Below are 8,969 nucleotides of genomic sequence, written 5' to 3'. Positions count from 1 at the left end.
AGAGCAGAGGATATACCTAAGACAGCATTTCGGACGAGATATGGGCATTATGAATTCATGGTGATGCCGTTTGGACTTACGAATGCTCCTGCGGTATTCATGGATTACATGAATAGGATCTTTCGACCCTATTTAGATAAGTTTGTAGTAGTGTTTATTGATGACATTCTTATTTATTCAAAGGATGAGGAGGCTCATGGTGAGCATTTAAGAATCGTCTTGCAAGTTTTGAGGGAACATAAGCTTTATGCCAAATTAAACAAGTGTGAATTTTGGCTCCAAGAAGTAAAGTTTTTGGGCCATGTTGTGTCCAGAGATGGAGTTGCGGTGGATCCTAGCAAGATTGATGCAGTGATGAAGTGGGAACAGCCAAAATCTGTTACAGAGATACGAAGCTTTTTAGGTTTAGCAGGTTATTATCGTCGCTTTATTAAGGGATTTTCGCAAATTGCGATGCCCTTAACTAAGCTGACTAAGAAGGATGCCCCATTTATTTGGACTGACAAATGTGAAGCTGCTTTCCAAGAATTGAAAAAGAGGTTAACCACTACTCCAGTATTGACTATTCCTGACCCTGTGGTGCCGTACACTCTGTACACTGATGCTTCTTTAAAGGGTTTAGGATGTGTTTTGATGCAAAATGACCGAGTGGTTGCCTATTCCTCCAGACAGTTGAGACCACACGAGGAAAATTACCCTACTCATGATTTGGAGTTAGCTGCAGTTGTGTTTGCTCTGAAGATATGGAGACACTACTTGTATGGATCTAAGTTTCAAATCTTCAGTGACCATAAGAGCCTGAAGTATTTATTTGATCAAAAAGAGCTTAATATGAGGCAGCGACGATGGATGGAATTTCTGAAGGATTATGACTTTGAATTACATTACCATCCGGGTAAGGCTAACGTGGTAGCTGACGCCTTAAGTAGAAAGACTATTCATGCTGCACATTTGATGGTTCATGAATATCATTTGTGGAACAGTTTTCATGATGTTCCAGTAGATGTGATTGAACATCAAATGGCCGCACTCCAGGTAGCAGACTTTGAGAGCAAATTCTGGGAAGATCTCAGAGTCTCACAGCAGAGTGATGACTACTTAAGGAATATAAGGAAGGAGATAGTGGTAGGTAAGGCCCCAAATTTTACCATCTCTGAGGACACAGTGATGAAGTATAAAGGTAGAGTTTGTGTACCTAATGATCCAAGATTGAGGAATATCCTTTTAGAAGAAGCTCATAGGAGCAAATATACAATTCATCCCGGTATAACTAAAATGTACCATGATTTGAAGCGAGGTTGGTGGTGGCCAGGAATGAAGAAAGATGTAACTGAATTTGTTTCTAGATGTTTAACGTGTCAGAAGATAAAGATAGAACATCAGAAGCCAGCTGGAACACTGCAACCGTTAGATATTCCAAAGTGGAAATGGGATGATATTTCCATGGATTTCATCACTGGACTGCCAAGAACACCCTCGAGTAAGGATGCTATTTGGGTGATAGTAGACCGACTCACCAAATCAGCTCACTTTTTGGCGATCAAGTTTACCTCTACATTAGAGAAATTTGCTGAGATATACATTAAGGAGATAGTTAGACTTCATGGTATACCCTCTAGAATTGTGTCAGATCGTGACCCAAGGTTCACTTCAAACTTTTGGGGTGCGCTACAGAAGGCTATGGGTACCAGACTGAGTTTTAGCACCGCATACCACCCCCAAACAGATGGACAAACAGAGAGGACGATCCAGACTTTGGAGGACATGTTGAGAGCTTGTGCCATTGAACTACCAGGTAGTTGGGATAATCATTTGCCATTAGCTGAATTTGCTTATAATAACAGCTATCATTCTAGTATTGGGATGGCGCCTTATGAGGCCTTGTATGGAAGGAAGTGTAGATCGCCTTTGTGTTGGACAGAATTAAGTGAGAGGAGTATCATTGGTCCAGAAATTGTAGAGCAGACCACCCAGAAGATTGCAATGATTAAGCAAAAATTGCTAACCGCTCAGAGCCGACAGAAGAGCTATGCTGATAAGAGGAGACGGCCGTTAGAGTTTGAAGTAGGAGATCATGTATTTTTGAAGGTTTCTCCAGTGACAGGCATTGGTAGATCCATTAAGGCAAAGAAGTTGACACCTAGATTTATGGGCCCGTATGAGATCTTGGAGCGAATTGGATCTACTGCATATAGAGTTGCATTACCTCCACAGATTGCAGGTATCCATAATGTGTTCCACGTATCACAGTTGAAGAAGTACAACCCGGATCCCTCCCATGTTATTGAACCTGAAGAAGTAGAATTGAGGGAGAATTTGACCTTTAGATCCGAACCGGAGCGAATTGAGGACTTTAAGGACAAACAACTACGCAATAAGACCATCCGACTCGTGAAGGTGATTTGGAAGGGTGGAGCCCTAGGTGATGCTACTTGGGAAACCGAGGAGAGTATGAGGCGAGATTATCCACATTTATTTGCTTAGGTACATAGTTTTATGCTTATCTATTAAATTTTGAGGACAAAATTTCTAAAAGGAGGGGAGAATTGTAACATCCTGATTTTTATATATAATAAAGAAATTGTGGAATTTAGGTTTTGAGAAAAAAATGATAATAATAGGAATTTATATTATTTGAGGTTATTTAGAAATAATATTATGGTTAGGTATTTAATTATGAATTTAAAAATTTAAATTTAAAACCACATAAGCAATATTTAGTTAAGATATAATACATAAATAATTTTTTTTATGTATGTGTTGAAAAAAAAAGAGAGAAGGTAGAAGGAACAAAAAAAGGGGGTGGAAGGTTGTTGTTTCTAAGTCCCACATTGGTTAGATGAGGGAAGAGAAGAGGTGCCTTCATGTATAAAAAGGAGGGGGTGTGTGCATTAGGAAGCATGAGAGGCTAAGATGCAATTTAGAGAAAATTGCAACTTTTGGCCCAAAGGTTTGAATAATTAAATTCAAACCTATAGTTTTTTTTAATATAATTTTGGGACTCACAATCCCATTTTTATATTATTTTTCTCTCTTCCTCTCACGTTGCTCGGCGTTTTCTCACAAGGGGGGATTATTTTCTTTTTCTTCAGGTATGTTCTAACTTTCCTGTTTAGATTAGCATTTAAAAATTTATTTAATTACAAAATTAATTTTATAGTTATTTTCTAAATAATATTAGCTTTCTAGTGATATGATTATTTTGTAGGATAGAGTAAATATTTTGATTAGGATTTTTCTATAGGATAGTTAATCTGATGATATGATGGATTAAAAATATAGGTTAAAATTCTTAGGGATATAATAAATATTATAGAATATTTTCTTGAGGTTGAAACTCATGTTTAAGAATTTTTGAGTTAAAATCTAGATCTATATGGTTGAATTTATGTGGAATCTGAGACGTAGGGATAAACCTATGATTATTAAATATTTATTTAAGTATGAATAGGTATTTTTGAGGTTATAGAAAGGTGATTTGAGGCTTCAGGATAATTCTAAAATTTTTAATTTATTTTTGGATGAATTTTTAGAATGTAGAAGGATGAAATTGTGATACTAGAAGTGAATTGAGGATAAAAAAAAAATAGTTCATTAGGGTACGAGAATTTTAGAAAAGAGTTTGGGAAGTTAAATGAGGCATAAATCTTAAATTAGTGTTAATATGGACTATAGATTTAAGACTTTCTAACTCTTTAAATTAGAGTTATTTATTTTAATGTAAAATTAATATATAGTATTGTGAAATAATTATGTAGATTATATTGACAAAGATAGTGGTGAAAAAGGAGTTGTGAAGGGGAACTTGTTATTCAAGACACAAGGTAACCATTATTAATGTGTTGTGATGAGTGTGTTTGTGAATGGTTATGTGTTGTTTTGTTGTTTGGAAAAATTATGAATTATTGAAAATAAATACTGTATATACTTGTTTGAAATTATTGCCAAGTGGGTTAAAAATTTATCTTTTTTTATCATGATGAGATATTATTGTTCGGATATATTCCTGTTTGGATATTTGAATGATGCATGACTTGTCAGGGTATTTTAATGTATGGTGTTAATGGGAATTTCTGTTCGGTTAATTATTACCACGTGGTAAGCCCTCATTGGACCCAATGAGTGGCGTGTCGCTTGGTCCAACTCACCTTTGGCCGGGTGATTTGGCGTCCGAGCATGGTGAAAGGAGGAGATAAGGTGCAGTCATGCAATTAAATACTTGTTCGGTTTGTTTGAAAATATTGTTTGGTTAAATGTTTTGTGTGCCCACTTAGCAATCGCATGATTAGTTACATCCGCATGCATCATTACATATTAATTTTTGGTTACTGGGACTTTTAAGTCTCATTCCCCGTGGTTAATATTTTTACAGGAGCGAATCCGGCCGAGAAAGCACCAGAGGTGTAATTATGGTGTATGAGACACCATCTTTTACGTTGCCTCTTATTTTGGATTATACAATGTATCTTGTGCCAACTTAGGACATATCTTGTCTATGGAGCATGTAAACTCTAATCCTTTTTATTAAATGCATTTATATGTCCAAGAGGATTATGTCTGTCCCTTTTGATTCATGACCTAATTTAAATAACATGCTATGAGGATCATGTCTGTCCCTCATGGTTCTAATTGCTTTTTGAGATATTTTAAGACCTGTGGTATATTGTCTTGGATGTATCATGGTAGAAATTTTTCTACCATGATAAGGGTATGATAAGGGTTCAATGAAAAAAAAAATGATTTCTTGAATTAATAATTTGCGAAAAATCGGTTTGTAAATTTGAGGGTGTTACACTAATGACACACGCACACATATTTAATATCTAATTATACTTTAAACAAGATTATTTTTAATCAAAAATACTTGTGAGTAGTAAAAAATAGGGTAAATATATATTTTTATTCATGAAATATTTTTCAAAGAGCATCTTTGATACCATAAACTATTGATTAAACTAATTTTACTTTTAAATTAATTAAAATAGAGTATTTTTTCTTTTTTATTACATTTTTTAATGGTCATTGTTGGAATCTTGGTAAATATATCTAATGATTAACATTGAGAATTTGACCATGAGAACAAAAATATTTTATTTTAATTATTTTAGGTGTAAAATTTCTCCAACAAATAATTTAGGTGCTAGTGGGCACTCTTTGAAGAATACTTTAAGAATAAAAATGTATATTTATTCTAAAAAAAATTTAATGAGGGGTGTGTTTGATGATATCATTTTGATTTTTTTTAAAAAAAATATTATTTTGAAATTTAAACATGGGCTTTGGGTTACATCGTTGTGGATGTGACTAGGCCTACGAGGGAACCTATTTGAGTTGGACAAGTGTTATTGATGTGGCTACCCCGTGTTAACTTGTTAGTCAATGCTTTCATATATTGACATATAGGCTATCAAAGACTCAATATAATACTCCTCATCAATTCCATTTTATAATATATTTTTGGAGGTAATTTGATTTTTTAAAATATATGATATTTTTGAAAAAATAAATTTTTATTAATAATAATTGTTTTACTATTATCTCTCATTATTTCACTTCTAAAATAAATTTCTTTCCCTTTTTCTCTCTTATTATAATGAAGGGTGTTTATAAAAAATTATAGAAAATTAAGGTTCTAAACTATGTTTAATGAACTTCATTTCGTTGATATTTATAATTTTGTCCAAAAAATGTATTATAAATTATGACAAAAAAGTACTGTTTATTGTCATTTCCATGGCAGTTTCACCTCACCCATCACCCACAGGAAATGCAATTAAGCAGATTCCCAGAAATTCATTACTTTGACTGAAGAGAGTCAAAAGCAACATCATTTTTCCAAAATTGCAATTAGTCATTGAACCAAAATTATAGATTAATCAATCTGAAACGCTAGTAATGAGAGCTCTATTATAATAGCTTATCAAAGTCTGCAATTTCACTTCAAAGAGTCCATAGTAAGACCGATCGATTGAAAAACTATATACTTAATTAAACCTAGATTATATTGTACATTTGGATGCTTCGCATGTTTATCATTTTATTTTTATTTTTTCAAAGAGTCCATAATTAAGTAAGACCGATCGATTGAAAAACTATATACTTAATTAAACCTAGATTATATTATACACTTGGATGCTTCGCATTTTCATCATTTTATTTTTATTTTCATTTTTTTGATCCATTCTATTGTACTTTCTAGTAATCAAATGTTTGGCATGGAGTGGAATAATTGATTACATATGGAGTCCAACAGTAGACTTGTAATATATAGTTGATTATGAGAAATATTTGACTCGAAATTATGTCTAGTAATTTTTTATTTTAATTTTATAATTCTCAACATCATTTCGGATGGACTAGTGTTTTGAAGTTTGATCAATCTATGCTTTATTCTTAGGCCAATTAAACTTTTGCACTTTATATTTCGTCGTTTCAATAATCAATCTATAATTCTAAGTTTGACCATGATCTTACATATGCATGTTTATGATGCAGCGAGCAAAAACGAAAGATCCAAGAAAATTCATTGTGTGTCTCAACATAATCGAACTACTACAAACACTCGGCATACAGAGGAAATTACTCGAGAAAAGTCTAAGAAATTAAAGTGATATTTCTCTTATAAATGGCTAAATTAAATATGGTCCCTTTACATGAACAACAACATAAACTATCTGCTCGTTTAATTCACATCAAATTCTCCAGCTTTGTGTTGTTTAGTTAATTAAGATTATCAGCATATAACAATCAACACAAGACTGATATGTGTGTGTGTGTGTTTTGTTCTTCCTTGGCTTTGCATGAATCATACGATCTGTGTTTACTCTGTATTGACCGAAGCACAATGGACGAGGAGGATAGAGCCAAGAGTGGGAGAAAAATATATATGGAGAAGAGAATATTAGGAGAAAAAACTCTCAAAAATAGAGAAAAGCTTGGCTTGAAGTGAAATTAATTAGAGTTTAATGTGACTGTGGATACAGATGGGAGGGTTTACACTTCAACAAACTCAAGGGTTCAGTTTCTAATTTCTGATACAGCTAAGTCACTTGCAAGAAGTTATAGTGTTGCCAGAAGATGACGTGGAGCAGGATCCTATGGGTGACAGACAGAGGCTAGCAATTCTGTGGATTGTCACCGGACCAACAAAATTTGTCATTGACGATTAAACAAGTCGTTTTGACTTTATAAGTTTTTAAAGGGGGGAAAAGAATTAAAATGGCAAACCACTTAGCTTCTCTAACTGTCTAATGTTGTGTCGAAAAGTTTATCTTAGCCTAGTCCATTTGTTTGTTGCCCTGGTGGATTTGATGCTATTGTTTGTTCAGCTGAGCGTGACTATTCTGACATAGGGGGAGAATAAATAGACAAGGAGCAGCGAAATGACACTACATTTTAATTCAAAATCTTAAAACTTAAGTTTGTAAGTCCTTCCATTTATTATATATTATTTATCAAACCCATTCAACCCCACAGTTTGGACGGTTTAGCTCCCCCCAATAAAGGCCAACATGATGTTTATGAGGTTTTAACAAAAGAAATCTTCCCAATCCAAACCTAACACTCCTATGCCTCTCATGTTTCTTTTGCTTTATGCTTTTACCTCGAGCCCCCAAATTCTATTCTATTTGCTCCCTTCGTTGCTGCTCGTGTCATGACTACCTCATCGAAATCCTTATCTCCTCTCATGTCCATCATTGTCGTAAGTGTATGTTCAAGCTTCATTGTCATGCTCATCTAAATCAACTAGTGTGGTTGCTTGTCTCTTCCTCTTTTGACTTCTCCTTTAGGTGAAGCTAGCTGAGTTTCTTTTGTTATGATCATCTCTCTCTTTTTCCATAGTTGCTTAAATGTATATAGAGGTTGTATGTGATGTTTGCTTTTTAGTTGGTTCAGTAAATTGTTTTTCTATATATTTCAGATTTAGTGACAGGTGTTTATATTGGAAGCTTTTCATAGAATTCTTGTTGCTACCTTTAATTTGTTAACAATAGGATCCAGATCCTCTTCCTACATTCTCTCCATACCTCTCCCCCTATGCGATCTCTGTTGTCCACGCACTACTTCCTTGATCTAACGGTTCCCACTTGTCGAGGCAAAAGTTGAACTTGTGCATTGCATTATTCTTGTCTATGATGAAGAGAGAAGTAATGTCATTGCCAACAGTTCCAAGACCATAGATCACCCATCATCTTCTCTTAGAGGAACGTCCATCCATCTCTTGAAATTGAATCTTGCGATGTTTCTAGAGAGAGGAATCGAGAATTTTCGATCTCCTCCTCCAATGCAAAATGGCCGCATCACTAATGCAAAATATAATTTTAATGATACTATTTTCTCCACAATTATAAAAATAACTGTGGTTATAATAAATTCAATGGCATAAATAATAATTCTAAATAAAAATTGTGATATTATAATGATAGGTTGTTAGTAAACCTGTCGTTGTTAGTAATTTAAAACATTAAATAAAAAATAAACTATAGAAAAATATTTTAATTATTATAGATAATTAATAAAAGATTAATACTTTTTGTATACCATGACAAGTCATTTATGTAAATATTAATTATTAATATTATTAATATAAATAATATTAATTAAAATAACATTATTAACTAATATTATATAACATCTAACGACTGGTCATAAGTGACCCATTGTTAGATGTTAATATTAACAAGAAATCCCCTCAGACAGTCATTAATGTTGTCAACCCATAGCTTGCCTTCGGATAATATTATTACTGATATAAATAATATTAAGTAATATTACATTATTAGTTATATTATATGATTATGTATACACATTTAATGATAGGTCATAAATGACTTGTTGTTATAAGTTAATATTAACGATTGGTCCGCTCAGACTTCTCATTATTAACTTGTCCATATAATGATAGTTTTTAAATTTATTATAAAATTATTGTTATGTGTCTGCTTAAACTTATACCTCATAGCTATATT

General features: G+C 33.2%; 1 long non-coding RNA gene across 1 annotated transcript; it reads left to right on the top strand.

The window, feature by feature from the left end:
* Positions 1–2,814: 2,814 nt before the first annotated feature.
* On the top strand, positions 2,815–4,772 carry LOC129321423 (uncharacterized). Its single transcript, XR_008595996.1, has 3 exons — positions 2,815–3,092; positions 3,759–3,824; positions 4,373–4,772. It is a non-coding gene; the product is annotated as an uncharacterized LOC129321423 (long non-coding RNA).
* Positions 4,773–8,969: the final 4,197 nt, after the last annotated feature.

Source organism: Prosopis cineraria, unplaced genomic scaffold (genome assembly GCF_029017545.1).
Source record: "Prosopis cineraria cultivar Desert tree isolate PC_DT_omini unplaced genomic scaffold, ASM2901754v1 PC10, whole genome shotgun sequence".
In the NCBI taxonomy this organism is placed as follows: domain Eukaryota; kingdom Viridiplantae; phylum Streptophyta; class Magnoliopsida; order Fabales; family Fabaceae; genus Prosopis; species Prosopis cineraria.
This window is presented reverse-complemented; position numbering and strand designations above follow the sequence as displayed.